The sequence below is a fragment of the Hylobates moloch genome, unplaced genomic scaffold, assembly GCF_009828535.3.
Source record: "Hylobates moloch isolate HMO894 unplaced genomic scaffold, HMol_V3 SCAFFOLD_20, whole genome shotgun sequence".
In the NCBI taxonomy this organism is placed as follows: Eukaryota; Metazoa; Chordata; class Mammalia; order Primates; family Hylobatidae; genus Hylobates; species Hylobates moloch.
Window position 1 is genome coordinate 6,718,397 of NW_026652295.1, and position 25,478 is coordinate 6,743,874.

Here is a 25,478-nt window from a genome sequence, read left to right on the forward strand (position 1 = left end):
TTTGTTCTGGTTCTTATTTTTTTTTTTTTTGAGAAGGAGTATTACTCTGCCTGCCACCCAGGCTGGAGTGCAATGGCGTGATCTCGGCTCACTGCAACCTTTGCCTCCTGGATTCAAGTGATTCTCCTGCCTCAGCCTCCCAAGTAGCTGGGATTACAGGCACCCGCCACCACACCCAGCTAATTTTTATATTTTTAGTAGAGACGGGGTTTCACCATGTTGGCCAGGCTGGTCTGGAACTCCTGACCTCAGGTGATCCGCCTGCCTCAGCCTCCCAGAGTGCTGGGATTACATGTGTGAGCCACCGTGCCCACCCTGTTTTGGTTCTTTAATCATTCATATTTTACATTTAGCTCTTTAATCCACTTGAAGTAACTGTTTTGTTTTTGTGAGAGGGTCTGGCTCTGTTGCCCAGACTGGAATGCAGTGGCACAATCTCAGCTCACTGCAGCCTCCATCTCCCGGTTTAAGACATTCTCCCACCTCAGCCTCCCGAGTAGCTGGGACTACAGATGTGCAACACCATACTTGGCTAATTCTGTGGGGTTTTTTTTGTTGGGGTGTGTGTGTGTGTGTGTTTTTGAGATGGAGTCTCACTGTGACATCTAGGCTGGACTGGAGTGCAGTGGCCTGATTTTGACTCACTGAAACCTCTGCCTCCCCGGTTCAAGTGATTCTCCTGCCTCAGCCTCCCAAGTAGCTGGGAATACAGGCATGCACCACCATGCCTGGCTAATTTTTGTATTTTTAGTAGAGACATGGTTTCACCATATTGGCCAGGCTGGTCTCGAACTCTTGACCTCAAATGATCCACCGCCTCTGCCTCCCAAAGTGCTGGGATTGTATTTCTGAAAGAGGTGGCGTTTTGCCATGTTGCCCAGGCTGGTCTTGAACCCGTGAGCTCAAGCAGTCCTCCCGCCTCAGCTTCCCAAAGTGCTGGGATTACAGGAGTGAGCCACCGTGCCTGGCCTGGAGTAAGTTTTTTTGTTTTTTTCTTTTATTCTTTTTGGGATGAAATTTTGCTCTTGTTGCCCAGGCTGGAGGGCAGTGGTGTGATCTCAGCTCACTGCAACCTCTGCCTCTCAGGTTCAAGCAATTCTCCTGCCTCAGCCTCCCAAGTAGCTGGGATTACAGGTGCCTGCCACCACGCCCAGCTATTTTTTTGTATTTTTAGTAGAGACAGCATTTCACTATGTTGGCCAGGCTGGTCTCGAACTCCTGACCTCATGATCTGCCTACCTTGGCCTCCTAAAGTACTGAGATTACAGGCATGAGCCACTGCGCCCAGCTGTAAGTTTTAATCTTTAGTGCAAAGTGGGTATTGGGTGTGAATTTTTTTCCTCTAAAATTGTTCCACATATATTGACTAATTTTATTCTTTCCCCCACTGATTTGAAGTCCCATTGTACCATACACCAAATACTTCTGGGTTTTCTGTTTGATTCCATTGCTCCACCTGTTGTTGCACCAGCACTATACCATAGTATATAGTATGTGTACAATATGTACATTCCAGCTTTATCACAGGATTAATATCTGGAAGCATTCATCCCCTCTCCCCTCCACACCATCTCTTGTTCTCAGAATTTACAGACTTGGATTACAGCCTGATCAGGATTTAAATTTTTCTGTCATTCCATACAGTGCACAGAAAGAACCTGGGCTGCAGACTCAGAGGACTTGGATTCCAATCCTGGCTCCACCACTTAGCAGCTATTTAAATTGTGCATGTTATTCTCTGTAAACCTTGGGTTCTTTATTGAAATAATCCTGTGAAAATCAGCACTTAACCCAAGTTCCTCTGAAATAATGGGACCAAATTGACAAACCATGGAGTCACATCACTCAGGTTTACATATTTCTGCAAAACAAGCCATTGTTGGCCGGGCACGGTGGCTCACGCCTGTAATCCCAGCACTTTGGGAGGCCAAGGCGGGCGGATCACAAGATCAGGAGATCGAGACCATCCTGGTTAACACGGTGAAACCCCGTCTCTACTAAAAAAAATACAAAAAATTAGCCTGGCGTGGTGGCGGGTGCCTGTAGTCCCAGCTCCTCAGGAGGCTGAGGCAGGAGAATGGCGTGAACCCGGGAGGCAGAGCTTGCATTGAGCCAAGATTGCGCCACTGCACTCCAGCCTGGGTTACAAGCGAGACTCTGTCTCAAAAAAAAATAAAAATAAAAAATAAATAAGCCATTGTTCGCCAGGCGTGGTGGCTCATGCCTGTAATCCCAGCACTTTAGGGGGCCAAGATAGGTGGATCACTTGAGCTCAGGAGTTTAAAACCAGCCTGGGCAACATAGTGAAACCCTGTGTCTACCAAAAATACAAAAAATTAGCCTGGCGTGGTGGCACGTACCTGTAGTCCCAACTACTTGGGAGGCTGAGGCAGGAGAATTGCTTGAACCCGGGAGGCGGATGTTGCAGTGAGCTGAGATCATGCCACTGCACTCCAGCCTGGGCGATAGAGTGAGACTTGGTCTCAAAAAAAAAAAAAAAAGGCAATTTGATGTAACCTTAACACTTTTATTGGTTTAAAATACGTGTATTTGATTGCAAAATATGACTATTAAGCACCTCATTTTCTTTTTCTTCCTTTTTTTTTCTTTTGTATAAATGTAGGGGGTACATACAAGTGCAGTTTTGATATATGGAAATATTGCATAGTGGTGAACTTTGGGCTTTTAGTGTAACCATCACCCAAATAGTGTACATTGTATCCATTAAGGAATTTCTCATTCCTCACTCCCCTCCCACCCTTCTGGGTCTCCAGTATCTATTATTCCACACTTTACGTTTGTGTATACACATTATTTAGCTTCCGCTTATAAGTGAGAACAAAACATCTAATTTAAAAATATATAATATGAAGGGCTGGTGCAGTGGTTCATGCCTGTAATCCAAGCACTTTGGGAGGCCAAGGTGGGAGGATCACTTGAGGCTAGGAGTTTGAGATCGGCCTGGGCAATATAGTGAGACCCCTTCTCTATAAAAAATTTAAAAATTAGCCAGGTGTAATGGTGCATGCTTGTATTCCTAGCTACTTGGGAGACTGAGGCAGAAGGATCGCTTAGGTCCAGGCATTTGAGGCTGTAGTTGGCTACGATCAGGCTACTGCACTACAGCCTGTGTGACAGAGTGGAACCCCATCTCTGAAAAAAATATATATGCACAAATATATTTTGCATATATATGTACATATTATACATATATTACATATGTATAATGTGTACATATATTACATATATACATATACATATGTATATATTGTACGTGTGCATGTTGCATACGTGTATCTTTCACATGCATACATATTTTATATATATGTATTATACATACACTGTAATACATCTATATGTATATACAAGGTGTATGTATTTGTATGCTTATGTATAGTATATATACAATTATGTACATAGTATATATACATATTATGTATATACACACTAAAAAAGTATATATACAATACTTTTTTTTGTTGTTTTTTGTTTTTTTGTTTTTGAGATGGAGTCTCGCTCTGTCGCCAGGCTGGAGTGCAGTGGTGTGATCTCTGCTCGCTACAACTTCCGCCCTCCGGGCTCAAGTGATTCTCCTGCCTCAGCCTCCCAAGTAGCTGGGACTACAGGCACGTGCCACCACGCCCAGCTAATTTTTGTATTTTTAGTAGAGACAGGGTTTCACCATGTTGGCCAGGATGGTCTCTATCTCTTGACCTCCTGATCCGCCCGCCTCGGCCTCCCCAAAGTACTAGGATTACAGGCATGAGCTGCCATGCCCAGCCTTACAATACTTTGTATACTATATATACTATAAAAAAAGTATATATACAATACTATGTATACTATATCTGCATCGTGCCTGGCCAAACAGCTGAGATTTTATTTCTGCACACTTCTGGGGACTGGAAGTCCAAAATCAAAGTGTGGACAGGGTTGTCCATCTCCTGAGGCCTCCCTTTTTGGCTTGCAGATGGTTGTCTTCTGTGGCCTTATGTGGTCTTCCCTTTTTTATTTATTATTTATTTTTTTGAGACGGAGTCTCACACTGTCACCTGGGCTAGAGTGCAGTGGCACGATCTCGGCTCACTGCAACCTCTGCCTCCCAGGTTCAAGCGATTCTCCTGCCTCAGCCTCCCGATTAGCTGGGATTACAGGCACACACTGCCACACCCAGCTAATTTTTTGTATTTTTAGTAGAGACAGGGTTTCACCGTGTTAGCCAGGATGGTCTCGATCTCCTGACCTCGTGATCTGCTCCCCGCGGCCTCCCAAAGTGCTGTGATTACAGGCATGAGCCACCGTGCCTGGCCGTCCCTTATTTTTGTATCTGTGTCCTCATCTCCTCTGATAAGGAGACCACATTGAATCAGGACCCACCCTAAAGACTTCATTTTACCTTAATCCCCTCTTTAAAAGCCCTTTCTTGGCCAGGCGCAGTGGCTCATACCTGTAATCCCAGCACTTTGGGAGGCCGAGGCGGGTGGATCACCTGAAGTCAGGAGTTCGAGACCAGCCTGTCCAACATGGTGAAACCCTAGCTGGGCATGGTGGTGGGCACCTGTAATCCCAGATACTCAGGAGGCTGAGGCAGGAGAACCACTTGAGCCTGGGAGGTGAAGGTTGTAGTGAGCCTAGATCATACCACTGCACTCCAGCCTGGGCGACAGAGCAAGACTCCGTCTCAATCAATCAATCAATAAAGGCCCTCTCTCTAAATACAGTCACTTTCTGAGGTCCTGGGGTTTAGAACTTCAACGTATGGGTTTTGGGGGACACTTCAGCCCATCACACCTACGGTAAAGCTGGGGTCATCTGTTGATTACCTGCCTCTTCCCCTCTTCTAATCTCTAAGACACACCTCCTTCACAAAAACCTAAGTAGCTGCTCCATACTTTTCCTCTCACCCCCTCTGCTTCCTCATTTTCGGAGACAAAACCATCTCTGTCAAGGACCAAGTCCTATTCTGGCTTCATATCTGCTCCACCTCCTCAGCCCAGTGATTGGGATTTCTGCTCCATCTTAGAGTCATTGGGGTCTGCCCCTCAAGGGCTCTGACCCTGTGTCTCCCACCCTCACCCCTCCTGCTTTCCCTGCACCTGCTTCACCCCCCTGCCACCCCTCCTGCCTCCTTCCACATCTTCAGGCCCCCCAGCCACTCCCAGTTCTCAAGGTCTCAGCCCCTTCCTGCCTTATCCTCCTGGCTCCATTTGGACCTGGACACGCCCGCATTGGCACCCAATCACATTCAGAAAACTCTGGACATCTTCTGTGGCTCTTCTGGACACTTTTGTGTCTGCCTTTCTCATTCGAATTTCCAGCTGCCAGTCAACATTCCCATTGTAAGTTTCCTCCCTCTGGGTGCCCATAGCATTGAAAGGAAGCTGAAACAGCTGGTCTTCCACCACCAGTTCCTGCCTTCTTCTCTCCTTACCCTCAGCCCGGGGCCCCACCCCTACTCTCCTCAATGCTGCCTTACACAGTCAAGGCCAGCAGATACCTTTTCTCACTAATATTTCTCAGTGTGTTCCTACTATTCTTTCCCCCTTCTCTCTCATCTTAGAAGATGAAGTATTCCTCTTTTCCTTCCTAGGCTGATCTCTGCCTTTCCTCCTGTGCCATAGACTCTCTCTCACCCCCTTCCAACATTGTTTCATACATCTCTATATGATCCCTCTCTGGGTCTGCATTCCTTTCCTGTTGACATAAATTGTTTGGGTAGTTTAACCCTTCTAAAACCCCTTCTCCACATTCTGATACTCATAGAGATAATTTTTTTTAAGAGATGGAGTCTTGCCATGTTGTTGCCCAGGCTGGTCTTAAACTCCTGGGCTCAGAGATCCTTCTGCCTCAGCTTCCTAAGTAGCTGGGATTATAGGTGTGCACCACCACACCCAGCTCCTAGAGATAATTTCCAAGGCACTGGGGAGCAGGGCTTCTCAACCCCGACACTATTAACCTTTGCGACCAGATAATTCTTTGCTGTGGAGGGCTTTCCCTATGCAGTGTAGTATTTTAAGCAGCGTCCCTGGCCTCTACTCACTAAATGCCATTTGCACATTTCCCCCAGCTTGTGACAGCCAAAAAATGTCTCCAGACATTGCCAAACATACCCTGGGGGTCAGAATCACCTGGTTGAGAACCACTGGTGTAGACACGGAAAACGTGGACTCTACTGTGCTAGTCCGTCTTTAGCCTTTTGCTATGCTAGGCATGTTGGAATCTAGGAAATACCCAGCTACAGCTTCGGAAGTTATTCTGCACATATGGAACGTAACACCGGGAGAACAGAAAGAGATTTGTACCTTATGTTCCTGTGAGGGAGGGGTGATTATAAACCAAATTAGCAATACTTAAAAATGTGCACTCACTTATCCTTCTAATTAAATCCTTGTAAAACAACTGCACAGACAACAATGGCCCTTCTGCAAAACTCCAATCAAGAGGGTTTTACTGAGATTAGTCAAGACAATTAAGTAGGTTTTTTTTTTTTGAGATGGAGTCTCGCTCTGTCGCCCAGGCTGGAGTGCAATGGCTCAATCTTGGCCCACTGCAACCTCCGCCTCCCGGGTTCAAGCGATTCTCCTGCCTCAGCCTCCCGAGTCGCTGGGATTACAGGCGCACGCCACCACGCCCGGCTAATTTTTGTGGTAGATATTTTTTATTTTTTTATTTTATTTTATTTATTTTTTTTGAGACGGAGTTTCGCTCTTGTTGCCCAGGCTGGAGTGCAATGGCTCGATCTCGGCTCACTGCAACCTCTGCCTCCCAGGTTCAAGCAATTCTCCTGCCTCAGCCTCCCGAGTAGCTGAGATTGCAGGCACGCACCACTACGCCTGGCTAATTTTGTATTTTTAGTAGAGACAGGGTTTCCCCATGTTGGGGCTGGTCTTGAATTCCTGACCTCAGGTGATCCGCCCACCTCAGCCTCCCAAAGTACTGGGATTACAGGCGTGAGCCACCGTGCCCGGCGGTAGATATTTTTTAAATTAGTAAACTATTTAATTCTTAATAGGCTAACAACAGCAACCATGACAGTGACAATAAAAAAGTGTGGGCTCCAGGGTCAGGGTGCCTGGTTTGCATCTCAGTGCTACCCCTTCCCAGCTGGGAGATGTTGGGCAGTTGAGGAACCTCTCTGCTTCAGTTTCATCAGCTGCAAAATGGGGATGGTGATGGCACCCACCTGAGTGAGGGTGGAGGGCATAGAGCCAGACTATACGGAGGAGGCCCTGGAGCAGGGCCTGGGCAGAGTCAGCCCTTCAGTAAATGCTGACTGTTAATGGTCATTGCTATTGTTATTTTTCTTTCTTTCCCTTCCTTTCTCACCTAAGTTTACCCCAGAGCAGGGCCTTCACTTCCTCTTCTTCTACTCACTGTTTAACCCCTTGCTTTCTGGCCCCTGCCTACCATGCTCACATGGACTCACTTTCTCAGCTCTCAGCCTTTGTTTCTGCCACTTGCCTTGGTTTCTCTTTGTTTGCTTTTTGCCTAAGTTTAAGGGGTATGGGTGCAGTTTTGGTACATGGATATATTGCACAGTGGTGAAGTGTGGCCTTTTAGTGTAACCATCACCCGCATGATGTACATTGTACCATTAAGTACTCTTACCCCTTGCCACCCTCTCACCCCTCCAAGTCTCCAATGTCTATTATCCCACATTCTGTATGGTTTCTCTATGTTTTAACACTGTGGGCCACCTTTTCCCTTAGCTGTTCTGCTTCTTTAGAGGCAAAAGAGAAGGAGCTCTTATCACTCCCTCTTCTTTTTCCACTGAATTGCAGGCATTTCCTTGGGTGCTGCCCTAGCCTTTCATTGTCCATGGTCTCTTCACCTAGATGTGTCTTTAGGCCTCCCTTCTGAGTTCCCCTCCTCTCCAATTCCACAAGTCGCACCCCCCTCCACGACTCATGCCACTGGTGAATGGACCCACCCTCTATCCAGTTATCTAAGGCCAAGCCCAGAGAATCGGCCTTCTTAAACCCACGACTTCTCACTCCACAACCAACAGGGACCAAGCCTTGAGGATCTGGCCCCTTGACATCTCCTGTCTCTGGTCCTTCCTGCACTGCCATGGGTCACGCTAACTGCTGCGGCAGCTTCACCTCTTTTGTTGCCACACACCTAGTCAGTGCTCCAGGCGAACTATTTCCTTTTCTCTTTTTTTTTTTTGAGACGGAGTCTCGCTCTGTGGCCCAGGCTGGAGTGCAGTGGCGCAATCTCGGCTCACTGCAAGCTCCGCCTCCCGGGTTCACTCCATTCTCTGGCTTCAGCCTCCCGAGTAGCTGGGACTACAGCCGCCCGCCACCACGCCCGGCTAATTTTTTGTATTTTTAGTAGAGACAGGGTTTCACCATTTTAGCCAGGATCGTCTCGATCTCCTGACCTCGTGATCCGCCCGCCTCGGCCTCCCAAAGTGCTGGGATTACAGGCGTGAGCCACCACCCCCGGCCCGTTTCCTTTTCTCTCACACTCAGTTGGTCAAGTTCTGTTGATTCTATGGCCTAATTATGTCCCAGATGAATCCATTCCTCTCCACCTCTACAGCCAGTGCCTCTTCCACTCCTACAGCCAGTGCCTCCCTAGGTCTTTGTTCTTGCTTAACTAAATTCTTCTATTACTATTAATTCCTAACTCCCCCTCCTGCCTCGTCCTGCCATCCTCCAGACCATCCTCCACGGTACCCTCCTCCGTGAGCCCTTTCACGGCCTCACTGCTGGATAACGTCCAAGTCCGCTGTGCGTAGCACTCTTGGCGATCTGGCCCACTGGCTACTCCTGCAGCCCCATCTCTGGCTGCCTCCCCTCCTCCCTCTGCTGCTCCAGCTCCAGAGGGTGGTATTTGCAGTTCAGGAAACTGACCTTGTTTTACGCCTCTGTGCCCTTGTGCTTGCAGCTCCCTGCCCACTCTGGCTGGAGTGCCCTGCCCCCTCCTCTCTGCCTGGGGACACCTACACAGCTGTGAGGCCTCATCCAAGTGGCCTTCTCCAGCATCCACACCTTTTTTCTTCATGATCCTCTTCCATAGCTTAGCTTTGTTTTCCATTTATTTCTACCTCCAGGCTCAATATCACCTACTCTGTCACCTTCCACCTCAAATGGGTTCCCCTTCTCCCTGACTTTCTCATTTTTGTCCTTCTGTCAGCTACCTAGCTAAGACCCAGGCATCATCTTGGTCCTGATTTCTGCACCTCACCCCCCATCCCTTGTTCCCCCTCCATTACGGGTCTACTGGTTGCTTCTCTGTGAGTTCTTCCTCTGAAGTGCTTCTTGACCTCCTCACCCTAGTTCAGGCCCTTGGTACCTAAGCTTTTCCACGGCCAATATTCAGAATTCTTCGTGGGACAGGCTCAGCTTATTTACCTTTTAGTCTCATCACCCATCTATTCCTGTAAATGTTATATTCAGCCAAGCTGTAATCCTTACTGGTCTCCGAGTGGGACCCATAATTTGTTACAATGGTGCTCTTGCATCCGCTGCTGTTTTTAATTCCCAGTTTTCATCTACTGAATTTCTAGTCATTCTCCATGGCCCAAATCCATTACTTTCTCTTCCATGAAGCTTTCCCTGATCACTCTTCTTAGAATTGATCTTGGCTAGGGGCGGTGGCTCACACCTGTAATCCCAGCACTTTGGGAAGCAGAGGCGGGCAGGAGTTCAAGACCAGCCTGACCAACGTGGAGAAACCCCGTCTCTACTAAAAATACAAAATTAGCTGGGCATGGTGGTGCATGCCTGTAATCCCAACTACTGAGGAGGCTGAGTCAGGAGGATCTCTTGAACCCGAAAGGCAGAGGTTGCAGTGAGCCGAGATCGCACCATTGCACACTCCAGCCTGGGCAACAAGAGCGAAACTCAAAAAAAAAAAAAAGTTCAGCCAGGCCAACATGGTGAAACCCCATCTCTACAAAAATACAAAAATTAGCTGAGCATGATGATGGGCGCCTGTAATCCAAGCTACTCAGGAGGCTGAGGCAGTAGAATAGCTTGAACCCAGAAGGCAGAGGTTGCAGTGAGCCGAGATCGAGCCATTGTACTCTAGCCTGGGCAACAGAGTGAGACTCTGTCTTAAAAAAAAAAAAAAAAGAAAGAAAGAAAGAAGGAAAAGAAAAGAAAAAAAGAAATGATCTCTGCTAGGCATAGTGGCTCACACCTGTAATCCCAGCACTTTGGGAGGCCGATGCGGGAGGATCACTTGAGGTCAGGAGTTCAAGACCAACTTGGTCAACATGGTAAACCCCATCTGTACTAAAAATACAAAAATTAGCTGGGCATGGTGGTGGGTACCTGTAATCCCAGCTACTTAGGAGGCTGAGGCAGGAGAATTGCTTGAACCCGGGAGGCAAAGGTTGCAGTGAGCTGATATTGCACCACTGTACTCTAGCCTGGGCAACAGAGTGAGACTATCTCTCAAAAAAATAAAAAGAAAAAAAGAAAAAAAAAAAGAAGTGATCTCTTTGCTCTGAACTCCTGGATTTTGTATGTATTTAATTTTTTTTAATTATATGTGAGACTACGTCTCAAAAAAAGTGATCTCTTTGCTCTGAACTCAATTTTGTATGTATTTAATGTTTTTTATTGTATGTTGTTTTGCATGAGGATGCAGAGATTAGATTGCAAGCTCTTTTAAGGCACAGATTATAAATTACCCATTTTTGTGTCAGTTCTCCACTACAGAACCTAGCACAATTCCATATACGTCTATACAGCTCAGCTTTTAGCTTACATACCATTTAAAATGTACAGTTCAATGGATTTTTAGTATATTTAGAGTTGTGCACCCTAACCACAATCAATTTTAAAACATTTTAATTTTAATTAATTTTAATTTTTTTGAGACAGGGTCTCACGCTGTCACCGAGTCTGGAATGCAGTGGCACAAGCATAGCTCACTGCACCCTTGATCTACCAGGCTCAAGTGATTTTCCGGCCTCAGACTCCCAAGTAGCTGGGACTATAAGCATGTGCCACCATGTCTGGCTAAGTTTTTAATTTTTTTAAATTTTTCCTTGAGACGGTGTCTTGCTCTGTCGCCAGGCTGGAGTGCAGTGGTGCGATCCTGGCTCACTGCTATCTCTGCCTCTGCCTCCCGGGTTCAAGGGATTCCCCTGCCTCACCCTCCCGAGTAGCTGGGACTACAGGCACACACCACTACCCCCAGCTAATTTTTTTTTTGTATTTTAGTAGAGACGAGGTTTCACCATGTTGGCCAGGATGTTTTTATTTTTTTTCTTTTTTAGGCAGAGTCTCGCGGGAGTGCAATGGCGCGATCTCAGCTCACTGCAACCTCCGCCTCCTGGGTTCAAGCGATTCTCCCGCCTCAGGCTCCCAGGTAGCTGGGATTACAGGCACCCGCCACCACGCCCAGCTAATTTTTTGTATTTTTAGTAGAGACGGGGTTTCACCATGTTGGCCAGGCTGGTCTCAAATCCCTGGCCTCAAGCGATCCTCTGCCTTGACTTCCCAAAGTGCTGGGATTACAGGCAGGAGCCACCTTGCCTGGTCTACATTGTTGTTGTTGTTGTTGTTTTGTGAAGGGGAAGCAAGATACTTCTTATATGGCAGAGTGAGAGGGAGTGAGAGAGTGGGAGAGGGGGAGGGGGAAGGGGAGAGGTGGAAAAAGGAGGGAGGAGGGAGGAGGTGGGGCGAGGGGTAGTCTGGCCTACTACATTTTTAGCATCCCAAAAAGAAACCCACACGTTAGCAGTCAATCCCCACTTCTCCCTAGTCCTCAGTTCTAGGCAACCATTAATCTACTTTCTTTTTTTTTTTTTTTTTGAGACGGAGTCTCGCTCTGTCGCCCAGGCTGGAGTGCAGTGGCGCAATCTCGGCTCACTGCAAGCTCCGCCTCCCGGGTTCACGCCATTCTCCTGCCTCAGCCTCTCCGAGTAGCTGGGACTACAGGCGCCCGCCACCACGCCCAGCTAATTTTTTTGTATTTTTAGTAGAGACGGGGTTTCACTGTGGTCTCGATCTCCTGACCTCGTGATCCGCCCGCCTCGGCCTCCCAAAGTGCTGGGATTACAAGCGTGAGCCACCGCGCCCGGCCTAATCTACTTTCTATCTCTATCAATTTGCCTATTCTGGACATTTCATATAAACGGAATCATCCATTATTTGTCCTTTTGGGTCTGACTTCTTTCATTTAGCATAATGTTTTCAAGATTCATCCATGTTATATCATGCATCAGTACTTCATTCCTTTTGATGGTTGAATAACAGTCTATGTATGGCTGTATCACATTTTGTTTATCCATCCACCAACTGATGAATATTTGAGTTGTTTCCACTTTTTGGCTATTATGAATAGTGCTGCTATGAATATTTGAGTACAAGTTTTTGTGTGGATATATGTTTTCATTTCTTGTTTATGTACCTAAGAGCGGAATTGCTGGGTCATATGGCAACTCTATGTTTAACATTTCGAGGAACTGCCAAGCTATTTTCAAAGTGGCTGCATCATTGTACATTCTCACCAGCAATGTATGAAGGTTTCAATTTCTCCATACTCTCTTCAACACTTATTGTCTGTTTATTATAAACATTCTAGTGAGTGTGAAGTGGCATCTCATCATGGTTTAGATAGCATGACTCTTGAACAGGTGGTTTGACTGCCAAGTTTATTAATTAGCTAGAAATTAGAAACACAGGGCCCAGCATCATGATACTCCAATTTTTAAAATATAACGTAATAGGCTGGGCACAATGGCTTACACCTGTAATCCCAGCAATTTGGGAGGCCGAGGTAGGAGAATCACTTGAGCCCTAGAACCTGAGACCAGCCTAGGCAACACAGCAAGACCTCCTCTCTACTAAAACTGTTAAAATTAACTAGGTGTGGTGACATGCACTGTAGTCCCAGCTACTTGGGAGGCTAAAGGCGGAGGATCACTTGAGACCAGGAATTCAAAGCTGCAGTGAGTTGTGATCCCACCACTGCACTCCAGCCCGGGCAACAGAGTGACGCTCTGTCTCAAAAAAAAAATTATTAAAAAAAGTTGTAGTAAAACTGTTTTCAATCTTTTTTGTTGCCAGTATTTTCTAGATGGCATTATACAGGTGGCAATTTGTCATGAAAATTCATATAGCATTGGAGATTTGCTAAATTATGCATAAAATTCCAATTTTGATATTTTTCCTATTCAAAACTTATCCCTGAATGGGGAGACCAGGAAATGCTAGCTCCTGAATCAGAGACAAAGTGAGTAAATAAAGTAGCATTCCCCACAGGGCCCTTCCTCTGCCCTGGTTGGAACACATCACAACTTAGAAACACAAGACACCTATTCTATGATGGCAATGTGAACTATTATTCCTGTCTAGAGACCTGCCCATCTCCTCCACGACTGGCCTGTCTTCAAAAAAGCATTTGATAATACATTTGGGGGCGGCGGGGTTGGGGGAGGCTCAGAAAAATGCAACCGCTAAAATTTCTCTGGATGGAGTTTTCTTCAGTAAACAGTAAACCCTGGGAAACATAACAGGTTCCGAAAACTTAATTTTGATGGCTGAAAGTCAGAGAAACAGCCAGCTGAATCAGCTCCTTCTTGGGCAGTGGTTTAACCTACTTATCTCATATCAGACCTAATAGTCCAGCTGCTTTTCCTTGGTTCTAAAGAGTTCTATTCTGGCCAGGACCCATCCCGAGACAGACACTTCTGTCTGCAGCCCTGAAAACTAGAGGTCAATGGAAGGGTCAAATTAAAGGCCCACAGTTGGGCTTACAACTCTCCATGGTGTTCAAGCCTTCTCAGAGGAGCTGGTGTGGTGGAGCCAGGGTCAAAGGTCATAGTAAATAGAAAGTAGCCAGCTTTCTGCCTGCATAACATCATCTTGCCTAACCAGACTCAAACGCTTAATTCTACTGTAGTACTCTTTGGACATTCTTCTTTACAACTAGGGGGGCAGGGGGGTGTTTATTTTCAACAACCACAATCATCCTTATCTTTCTGAAGATGTTTCCAAAGGCTGAGAACAGACCCCTTTCAGAACCTCGGTAGGAGAAGTATTAACAGTTGGAAACATGTCAGCTGCTTTATGGAGGAAGCACAACCCAGGCCTGGTTTCTCTGGGCTCCGTGATAACTTGGGGCAAGGCAGCCAGTGCGAAGCGTGGTGGCAGGAGCTGGAGAGATGGAGAGCGACTCGGAGAAGGGCCCCTGCTTTTCAGAGTTGAAACAGGAGCCCTCTGAGAGAAAGAGATACTGCGTGTGGCTTCTCTGAAGCCTTAGAGGGCGACGTGGATGACACAGCATCAGCCATTCCATCGCGGAGTGGGGACACAGTGGCGGCAGGAGCCGTCCTCAGCCCCTGGCGGCCACGCAGTTCCTCGCCGAAGCATCCTTTGTGGGGTGTGGGTAAGGGAAGGGGACCAGAGTCGGGTCGGAGTTGAGTTTGTTAGACGGCGAGCACGCTCAGGGCGGCAGCCCGAGTAAGAAGGATGGCCCCGGGAAAGAAACGGCTAGAAGCTAGGGGCGGGGTGAAGCGCCTGCTCCTTAATCTCCTGCCCCATCATCCACTCGCCCCACCTGTATGCAGAGCGAGGACCGCGTGGAAAGGAAACGGCGCGGGCGGGGCTCCCCCTCGCAGATGCCTCGGAGACCCAGAGGGGCGGCGCCAGGCCAGGGCCCCGAGCCCTACGTCCCCCATCCCCCCCAACCCCAGCGCCTCCGAGGTGCCCCACTCGCAATTCTGGGGCATCACCGTGTCTCCCCCGCCTCCGTTAAAATAGTGAAACAAACTGCGGAGTGAAGTGATGGAAAGCCGGGGGCGGGGAGTCGCCCGCGGCGAGGGGCTGCAGGGGAGGGGGTGCGGTGGCCGAAGAAGGTGGCCGGCGAGCAACGGGACGAATGGGATCGCACTCAGTCGCGGCCTCTGGGACCCTTCCCCTCGGGCAACCCGGCCCTCCTATGGCCCAGGGCGCTTTGGGAGGGCGTAGGGCAAACCTGGGGCTGCGGTGGGGGGTGGGGAGGGGACTCTACCTCCATCCATCCCAGGATGGCAACTGTGGTCATCCTGCTAAAGTCGGGGCGGGGGCGGCGGTGGGGACAGGCGGGTACCGCGGTCCTCCCCCTCACCCCCCCAGTCCGAGCGCCGCCGCCGCCGCCGCCGCGGCCGCTCAGTAACACGTCCCCAGGAGACTCGCAGGAGCAACACGTGATGTGTCTACTTATCAGGGTGAGAGGGGGAGAGCGAGACTCCGAGCGTGCGGGCGAGGAAGCTGGGCGGGGGGCCGAGACGGGGGCCGGGACGACGGCTGGGGCGCCGGGGTCGCCAGCTCCTCGCCCACCTCCCTCCCTGTGGGAGAAGAGGAGGAGGGGAAGTGACTGCGGAGTTGATGAACTTTGCACATCCAGAAACGCCATTTTGATTCCTTTTCCGGAACAAGTTTGCATCTCTCCTCGGTCTCTCCCTGAAGCCCACCGGTCCCCAACGCATCATGCCTGGGAGCCAAGCGTCCTGCCCGGCCGTAAGTACGTGCCCCGGGTTCCGACTCGCGGTACTCCGGCGGCAGCGAGACGTCTGGGGCACAGCCTGAGCGACCTTTTAAAGAACTTTGGGGATGGGGAGGGTGAAGTCTGCAGAGCGCGTTGTACTTTTGAAACTCGGTGTGTCCCGGAGCTGGGGACCCGCACGCCCCACTCCGCGCAGCGTGCGCTCGGGCCGGCACGGCGGCCAGGGATGAGCGGGGCAGCCCTCTCCCCTCGGGCTGCGCGCCGGGCCGTTCCTCCTCCTCCTCCTCCTCCCTTTCCTCCGCTCTTTTCCCTTTCCCGAGCCGCCGGCTCTGCCAACCAGCTCCCAGCGCGAGCCGCCGCAGCGCCCCGCCAGCAGGACCTGATGCGCATCCATATTAGCCGTCCGAGCGCAGGAATCCGGCCCGACCCGCGCCGCCGAGTTTATTTTTAACCAGCACCGCCGGGACTCGGATGGTGCGCGCACCGCCGGCCAGAAACATCTTCCCAGCGCTACTCTCCATCTTCCGCCCTCTCTCCCTCGACATCCTCCCCCCCATGTGGGAGGGGAAACTTTTCTCCTACATACTTTCGAGTCCCTCTCGGGCCGGGAAGCGCTGAGATGACGGCGCCCGCCCTCCCGCCGCCGCCGTAAGGTATCCGGGGGTGCCTGCTTGGGGGTGCCTTCCCGGGGTGCTCGCGCGGGGGTGCCTGCTCGGGGCTGCTCGGTGGGAGCATCCGCCGCGCCCTGCTCTGCGGACTTTGATCCACCCGGGCGGACGGCGCCGGCCGGGAGGGGGCCGCGGGCAGCCCCGCGCCCTCGCCGGGTCCCGGCTGGCGGTCGTGGTCACGCCGACCACCGCCCCGGGGGGCCAGGGGAGGAGGGGACCGGGCCCTAACTGTGCGGGCACGTATTGTTCCCTCGTCCTTCCGTTGGCGGGGTGCGTGTTTTCGTGGGAGCCCTCGGTGTGGAGCTAGCCTGCCTCGCGGGCGGGGGGGGGGGGGGGGGGGCTCGGCGCCGTCACGAGCACAGGAAGGAGGCCGGGAGCATCCGAGGCGGGGCCGGCCGCCTGGGCCCGCTCCGCCGCCCAGCTGTGGAGCGCGCTCGGAAACTTTTGTCCGCCGCCCGCTGGACCAGTTTTTCGCGAGTTCTGGGGCTTCCCTTCCTCCTCCCATCCCGGCCCCCAGCGTCTAGCTGGGTGGGGGGAGGGGGCCTGTTGCTTCTCCCCCCCAACTTCCCGCACAAGCCTCGGGCCGGGCCCCCCGCGCCCCCTCCCCGCTCGCGGTCTCTTAGGAAACTGCGACCTTAATGGTTGCTAAGGAGCAGGGGAGGTCCTTCCCGTCGCCGACCCCCTCCCTGGGAAGCGGCGTGTTTTCTGGACCGGGCCAAGGGCGCGTCGAGGATGTGACCTGCTCCGCGGCCGCGCGTGAGTGCGGGGCGCGTCGGCCGAGCCCACCGATGGGCGAGGCCACCTTTCTCTCCGGGCGGGGCGGGGAGCTGGGGGACGCGGGGACCCCACGGGGTGCGGGCCCGGGCCGCTTGACAGGCGCCGCGTGCAGCTCGCGCCCCTAGGCCGCCGTGCATCCGTGATGGGTTATAAAAGAGGAGGAAAGTATTTCTCCTTGCTCAGCAGATTTGCCCTCCCTCGCTCCTTACTGGTTAGGAGATAGAACGTGAGCCCAGATCCGGACGAGCAGTTCACATTCCATTACGAAATTCTACACGGCTTCAGAGCCAGCAGCAGCACACATTCGGGGCGCTTTGGAGGGTTTTCTTCTTTTGAGGATGCTCCTGCTGCTGCTGCTTGTGATGGTGGTGGATGTGGAGAGAGACAAAAGGGTGAATAAAAAAATATAACGTTTTGGTATGTTGAAAAACCTGTCCGGGGGTTTTCATTAGTAGAAAATTGAACTCTCTTAGAGTTTAGATTTAAGCTTAGCTCTTTAAAAGCCAGTGGAAATAAAGTTTGCCTGTTGAATGGTGTTGCTGGAAATAGCGAGGAATTTCTGTCTTAAGAAGACTTGAAATGATTTCTGCAAAGGCAGAGTTACTAGTGCATTTCCATTATTTTTGATATTTTTTTCCCCTTTATATAGGTAGTGGACCCTGCATGTGTGCGAGTTGATTCTGAAATAAGTTTAATGGAAGTGGAAGGTGGGGAAAAGAGAACTGCCAAGAAAAGAATGTGGTTTAGTTTTGTTTTTTCACACCCATGAAAATAATCCTCTAGATTTGGTGCTTTTTCAAGTAGGCAGGTATAGTTTCTAAGGCATATTTCAACCCGGAAGTCTGAGTTAGATAGAGGCCAAAGTGTTGGCTAAAACCTCTTTGAAAAACAAACGTTGAGTTCTGTACTATCTTCAAGAGTCCACAGAACTTTTGAAGGAATGGGCTCGAGCTACTCTACAAGTAATTTATACAAAGACGGATAACTAATTTTAGGGGTGGTGTGTGTGTTTGTGTGTGTTTACCTCTGCCCTTTGGAGGGAGCCTTCTGGGTACCCGCTGATGGGTCCTGCTTTGATGTGCTTTGAGCTTTGGTTACACTGATGAATTAAACATTTGAATGGCTTTAATCAAGTTTTAAATGTGTTAAAAAAATACCTTTCCCCCATTTTTACAAAAGAAAGGGAGAGAAGAACTCTTTGATTTAGTTATTTGCTTAGCTTGTGCTCCATTTTAGGTTAATGAACTTGCATTGTCTTTGTCTTAAAACTACTGCTAAACTGGTTGCATTTTAGAATGTCTTGTTTTTAAAGAGGATTTGCTGGATGTGTAATACTCTTTAAGAAATGCTGCTGATGCTTACTGTTATGTGGAATATCATTCTCTGGGTTTTTCTAGATACTGCTTTATTTCTCATCAGAAAATCAGACTCTAAGCCCTTATGGCAGACAAGTGTTTGTTATGTGATGGGGAACATGCGTCTTACTGAGCTGGTACAGGTGGTGCATCCATTCCTAACTAGTTACATCACCCAACAAGCGACCTTTTGATTGAAGGGTCTTTTAAATTTCTTCAGGCAGACTCCAAAGGCCTTATTTGTATCCAACACAGGTACAGCATGTTGAAGGAAGAAAATAAACCTACACATATTAGTCCAGCATCTGATCAACAGCAGTTTATTGGTTACCTGCTGTGTGCCAGGCACTGTACCGTGTAGCTGCCTTAGGTCGTTTTTGCTCTTCAATTTTGAACTGTTGCGTTATTCCACTTCTGAGGTCAGTTAGGAAGTCTTTGCTTGCTATCTTATGCTCACTTGCTAACATCATTTATCACCTTCAGCTAAGGAAATGTCCCAGTTAATGAAGTTTTAAAATGCTACCCTTTTTGGATTTTGCAGGGCATAATTAATATGAATTTAACTCCTATAAGAATTGGTTAAATATATTCTTTGGAAACAGAAGTGAATTCTTTTGATGTTTCTATTCATTATCCTTCTGAAAAGTAGGTGGTGCTTAGAAGGTCATAGGATAAGGGTTGCTAAGCAGCTAAACAGAAGGATGCTAAAATTAACCGAAGCATTTTTGAAAGGGAGTCATTCCCTGTTTTACATTATTTACTAGGCTTAATTAATTTCTGATTCTTCTATGTCCTTTGACCTGGGGAGGTAGGATGTTAAAGTTTGTTTTGGTTGTGTTATTATATTTAAATAATCTCTTTCTTTTGTAAGTGTCTTTAATTGAAGTTCAGTACTCTATGACCAGCCTTGTGGTGTCAGATGGCAGCTTGTCTGGTGGACTTCTTGACTATTACCAATGTGTTCAGGTTGAACCTTCCTGAGGATTTGTGTGTATCGTACCCTCTTATTTCTAGTATTAATAACTGATTCCTTGGTTTGTTTTGGAAATTCTACATAATCCATAAAGTTATGTCTTTTATTCTGCATCAAACAGGTTTGTATTCAAAGATAGAAATGCAATTTAGTATCAATAGAAAGTATGCAATGTAATCTGTCCTGATAAGGGGACAATAGCTTTCTTTCCCGCTTTACTGAGATTACCATTCCCTTAGATTAGGTTTTGATAGGGCTCCTCCTCCATTTCATTCCACTTCGCTGGTGCAGTTTATTCCGCCCAGTTCATAGATATCTTTTTAAAAATAATTATATTAGGTTCAGAGTATCTTTGGAAGGACTGGCCAAATGTTAGAAAACAAAAATAGGTGTGATGTACATTACATTTCTGCCATAAGTATGTTCAAGTATCTTGAAGTTTTTCATTGAGATAAAATGGTTGAAATCTAATTGAAGCCATGATTAGTAACTACCATCTCTTGGTTGAATGGTAAGCCTGTTGTAAGCCAAAAGTTTCCCTGCTTCAAGGTTAATTTGTGTACATCTGACCTATTGAACAGGCAGTGTTGAGTCATATTTTTTATATCCAAATACAATTAAGAAATTGATAAATGAATTTTCTTTCTGTTTCTTTTCTCTCTTTCCTGATTTAGAGAGTGATTTTTGAGTAGAGGTAGCCATGGCACTTTTCAAAGAGCAAGGGTCAGACAGCGATTTCCACACGGGGGCGAGGGTTGCAGGGACCTCCCCTTATATCAAAGGTAAAAAGTACACCATATGAAACCCAGAGGGAGGCATACGGTGTGCTCTCTGAAATGCATCACTTATTTTTAATTTCCCCCATTCCCATAGAAGGCAGAATACAGAAAAGAAAACTACTGATGTTTTCATTACTACGGAGGTAAAAGAATGAGGAAGGTGGAGAGGGGTTTTTCCTTTTTTGTTAGCAGTCCTGTCGGCAGTGTCATCGACTGTGCTCCGCTCAATTTCTCTTGTCACGTTCCCTGGTGTTCATCGTGGTCTGAACTGCAGCCGATTGTAGCTGGGGATTGCACTCTGCCGTTGGCAGTGGCGGGTTGGGGTGAAGCGGATAGGGAGGAGCAGACTGGTAGCGACCGGTGCATCTTGTTTTTGGTGGGACTTCAAGGGTACTGAAGTTAGCCTGTCTGCCCATCAGTAAAGGTGGCTGCCTGTGAATAGGTGCTTCAGACAAAAGCAGTGGGAGAGGGTGGAGACTGTTTGTTCAGTGTGATTCAAGCAAGTAATGCTAAGAGAATTCGAAAACCTCTGTAAAGTCCCAGGACTGGGTACTGACTGCTCCTGCAGGGATTCACCTAAGGGCTTGCAGACATCATGAGGGTGGGTGGAGAAAGAGAATGAAAACCCCCACAGGCATTGTCAGACAGCCAGACGGAAGAGAAAACGTCTCAGTGGGGGTAATCAGATAAAGCTTTTAAATGCTCTATTTGTTTTTCTCTAGCTTGCTTGGTATTTCATCTCTTTCCCCCTTTTCAGAGACTATGGGATAGGATTGTTATGAAAGTGTGTGATACTTCTGGTGGTTTAATCACTTTAAAATTTTTCTTTTTCATTCAGATATACCTTCTAGGACTTAGTTGATTTCACCCTGCTTTTGTGGAGGCCTTTAGCAAAGATTCCAAGTTTATGCTTAGAGGAACACTGTGAGAGTTGGGTGGGTATGTTGACCCATTTTACAGCTGCGCCGTGGTTCACCCAGGGGCTGATAAATCAAACTTGGAACCCAGAACTCCTAACTCCAGCCTAGCCCTGTAGAACCGCTGCTTTTTAGAGTCAGCTTGACCTCAAGAGGACTTAGCAGCATTAAATATATACTGCCTATTTATCTCCATGTGTATGGTGTGTGGTTTTTAAATAAGACCAGATCCTTTTCAAAATAAACCTAATTGAGTTTGAAGGTATAAGGAAATTTTAAAAAGCACTTTTACTCTTGGTAGTATTTCTGTTGATGAATGTGATGATACGTATCTTTTTAGTAGCCTTTCTACCTCATGAGATTGTTGTAAGGATAAAGTAGATGTTCCAGAAAGTCAAAATCTGTAAACGGAAGAACGTGGTATATTTTGAGCTCAGGAAGCTTTGTGGGTATCCATTCTGGATTTCCTTTCCAGAATTTTGCACACCTCCATTACCTTAGTCAAATTTTGCCTAGGAGTTTATGTTCAAATTGGGGAAATGCAGCACTTTGTTTTTGTTTTTAGTGCTGGGAGACTAACAGAACTATCAAATTCTTCTTAATGTGGTTCACTTAGGTGAGGCGGAGACTTGCTGTCACCCAGGATGGAGTGCAGTGGCACAATCTTGGCTGTCTGCAACCTCCACCTCCAGGGTTCAAGCGATTCTCCTGCCTCAGTCTCCTGAGCAGGTGGGACTACAGGCACACACCACCACGCCCAGCTAACTTTTGTATTTTTAGTAGTGACAGGGTTTCACCATGTTGATCAGGCTGAGTGAGGGATGAGTTTTAAGGAAAAAACTGATGACAAGCTTGGGGCTTACTCTTTGAAGAAGTGGTTCTCAGCCTGGTGGTTTTGCCCCCAGGGGACTTTTGGCACTGTCTGGAGACATTTTTAAGTGTTTCTGGCGGGGGAGGGGGGGCAGGGGGGGAGTTGCTACTGGCCTTTAGGCGTAGACCCCAAAGATGCTGCTCCACGTCTTAGAGTGCACATAACAACCCCCATATGTCAGCAGAGCTGAGGGTGAGAAAGCCTGCTTGAAAGGTACGGTAGTCGTGGCCTGGGTCTCATCTACAAGTCCACTGGGTGCACTGCCTGTATTGCATGCGATATATTTAGAAATCTGAAATTCCATAAAGCAAGTAAGCAAGTAAGCTCTTATATGCCTCTGAGGTACCATGGTTGGCAAGTTCGAAGTTTCTCAGAAAATTTGGGGTTGAGGAAAACATCAAGTGGCATTAAATAAATTTGAAAACCTCATAGTAAATGAAAATTCTAGAAGTCATCTACTTCTAAAACAAACTAGATTCATTGGCTTTGTGAAGCTGTTCTGGTAGATGGCTCAGCTTTCCCAGTCACCTTCAGTTATTTGGGAAACTTGCCCTGGTGCTGTCATCTGCAGCCTCCTTCATGTTCTAAGTTATGTGGAGTATACCTTTTTTTTTTTTTTAAGTGTTTGAACTAGCCCTTACTTGCTTAACAGTTCATGTTTTTGCATTCGTAGTCTCCCTTATTTTATTTTCTCAAGTTTTTGCAAAATTCTTACATAACCGTCTGCCATTTTTATAGGGCAGTGTTTCTGAGCCGGGTCCTCTGTCCATACATCTCCTCTTGAGAGGGTGGATGGCTGCCAGCTGCTGTGGTTGGGAGGGATAGGGAGGGAATAAGGGGATGCAGGGTAGGAGGCAGTGATTATTTTTATGTTAAGGGACCCCAGGCCTCAGACCAGAAATGTCTAATATAGTGACAGGAGTGATCTTTTAGCCAGCAAGTGTTACTGATCTGACCCTTGGCCTTCCCCCCAACCCCCCAGCCTATCACACAGACAGGAGGTAAGGAAACCATGGAGGGGAGAAGAAAACAGGGAGACAGATTGAATTCCAGAAAAGGAAGGGCTGCCAGTGGTAGGCAGAGTCACCCCTAGAGTGGCCTGGGCTCCCACCTTATAGACATGTGCAATACTTGAAGATAGCTCCTTTTACATCTAAACCAGCAGTTAGTCAGTGTCCCATTGGTGTCAGTCGCACTGATGGTGCTCAGGGCCGTTGCTCTGCAGCCACCTTTGCAGTCCCATACCTGGTAGTGAGTCTTGGTCCTGCAGAACGCACTCTGCATTCTGGTGCTTTTCTGCCTTCTCCTCTAACCTATAAACTGCCAACTCCCAACTCTATATCTCCATTTACAACTTCTCCAAGCTTGAACCTTTTGTCACCCTGATCACCCTGCAAGTACCTTACCCTGCAGGTACTTGTAAAAATGAAAGTCCTCTCCCTTCTGGAAGGTGATCACCATCCACCCAGCCTTCTAGGCCAGGAGTCTTACTGCCGTCCTGACGCATGTCTGTCCTGCCCCGATGTTCAATCAGTCACCAGGCCCTCTGCAAAACCACACTCCAGTCTGGCCCTGACATTGGCTGTTCTGTCGTTTCTGACCTAAGGCCCTGATCAAGTCACAAACGCCTCCCAAGTTAATTTCCTGCCACCAGTTTCTCCCTACTGCAGTTCATCCTCCACTCTGCTGCCAGAATCATCAAAACTAAAGCTGTGCGTGGTGTTTGCCTGCTTAAAAACATCTCTTGGCTCTCTGTTGTCTACAGGAAGAAATCCAAACTCCTTAACTTGGCATACAAGGAACTTCATCTGCTTCCAAGCCGAATTTCTAGTCTCAGCTCTTGTCACTGTCTTCTACCCCACTGCCACGCTGTATTGATTCTTACTGCCTCATGTTGCCTGGATTGTTCATTTTGTTGCATCCCCATCCCCTTCCTTCAGCAATAAAGATTTTGTACTCTTTTTTTCAAGACCCAGCTTAAATACTACCTCTTCTATGGAGAATTAGCTCTTCTGTTGTGAATAACTTTTACCCCATCTGTCAAGTCTTGTCTGTTGTAATTTATCTGTTAACATGTTTCTCTCACTTCAAGGATATTTTTCCACCTCCCGTACCTAGAACGATTGCATAGTTGGTGCTCACTCACCACTGTGTGTTGATTTCTGATACAAAAATGAGAGTTTCTGAAGATTTTGGAGAATAGCCACATGTAATTTGGAAGCTAAGGCCTAAATAGTGCTACAAATTCAATGAAGGAAATAGACATGAACTAACGATTTCAGCATACCCGTCATGCAGAATGTGGTGCTAGGTGGGAAAGAATTAAGTGCTTTGGTGGGAAAGAATTTTGAATTATAGAAATTCTAAAATAAAAGTTGGCTCAGCTTAATGTAAAAGTGAAAAAAACTCCTTGTTAATGCCTGGTTGCGCTAAAAGCTGTCACACTGGGGCCTTTACTAATTATAACCATTTTTCATGGCTCTTGATTTGAAGTTTACATTAAATAGGAGAGATGGGCACACAGATCAAAGACCAAAATCATTTCAGAGCTCCAATGTGTGGGCCCATTTTCTCTGCTTAGTTAGAGTTTTGTTTCATTAGTGGTATGAGTTAATAGGAGTGTTGGTCTGTGTATAATTTAACTTCTCTTTTTTCCATTACTCGTAGGATTTAAAACAGAATACCAAGCCAGAGACCTACAGGGTATAAATCTTGCTTTATGTGTTTGTATGTCTGTGTATGTGCAATATACACGTGATAATAGTTGATTTTAGATCATATTTATAAAAAGAATAATTTTCACTGTTTTAGGGGAGCTCCCTTTATTCTGACACTTCATTGTAAAAAACAAAACATTTCTGTGAATATATAAAATCAAAATCTTAATTTTCTCATAAAAGAGGTAGATATGTCTTCAGAAATAGGGGAGATAACCAGGAAGATGGGGTGGGTGTTCTGGTTCTGAAACACAAAGGTGAACCATGTGAATAGGTTTCCTGTTTTTTTTTGTTTTTTTTTTTGTTTTTTTTTTTTGAGACGAAGTGTTTTACTCTTGTCACCCAGGCTGGAGTGCAATGGCGCAGTCTTGGCTCACGGCAACCTCCGCCTTCCAGGTTCAAGCGATTCTCTTAGCCTCCCGAGTAGCTGGGATTACAGGCGCCTACCACCACGCCCAGCTAATTTTTGTATTTTTTTTTTAGTAGAGATGGGGTTTCACCATGTTGGCCAGGCTGGTCTCGAACTCCTGACCTCAGGTGATCCGCCCACCTCGGACTCCCAGAGTGCTGGGATTATAGGCATGAGCCACCGCGCCCCACCAGGTTTCCTTTTTAAACAGTGATTTATTTGTTTATTTATTTTGGAGACAGGGTCTCTCTATGTTGCTCAGGCTGGTCTCAAATTCCTAAACTCCTGGGATCGAGCAGCCCTCCTACCTCAGCCTCCCAAAGTGTTGAGATTACAGGTATGAGGTATGAGCCACTGAGCCTGACATGAATTTAAAAAAGCAAAAAGAAAAAAACGACATAGTGTGTGGAAGTTCTTGGTATTTTTTATACAAGATGAAATCCTGGTTGATTAAAAATATTTTTTAATAAGTGCTTACCTGCTAACTAGAGTTTAGGCTCAGATCGTGGCAGATACATTCAGATATAATATTCTAACATAGTTTTTTTTTTTTTTTTTTTTT

The 25,478-nt window shown here is 47.5% G+C and overlaps 1 protein-coding gene across 3 annotated transcripts in view; it reads left to right on the forward strand.

The window, feature by feature from the left end:
• The first annotated feature begins 15,232 nt into the window (after positions 1 to 15,232).
• Positions 15,233 to 25,478, forward strand: part of RREB1 (ras responsive element binding protein 1) — a 141,971-nt gene continuing 131,725 nt past the window's right edge. The window contains exon 1 of one of the 3 annotated variants that reach the window (XM_058432340.1): positions 15,233 to 15,464. The gene's annotated coding sequence lies outside the window, so the exon portion shown is untranslated. The remainder of the gene's footprint in view (positions 15,465 to 25,478) is intronic. The other 2 variants (XM_032141078.2, XM_032141079.2) reach the window with 2 other exon arrangements.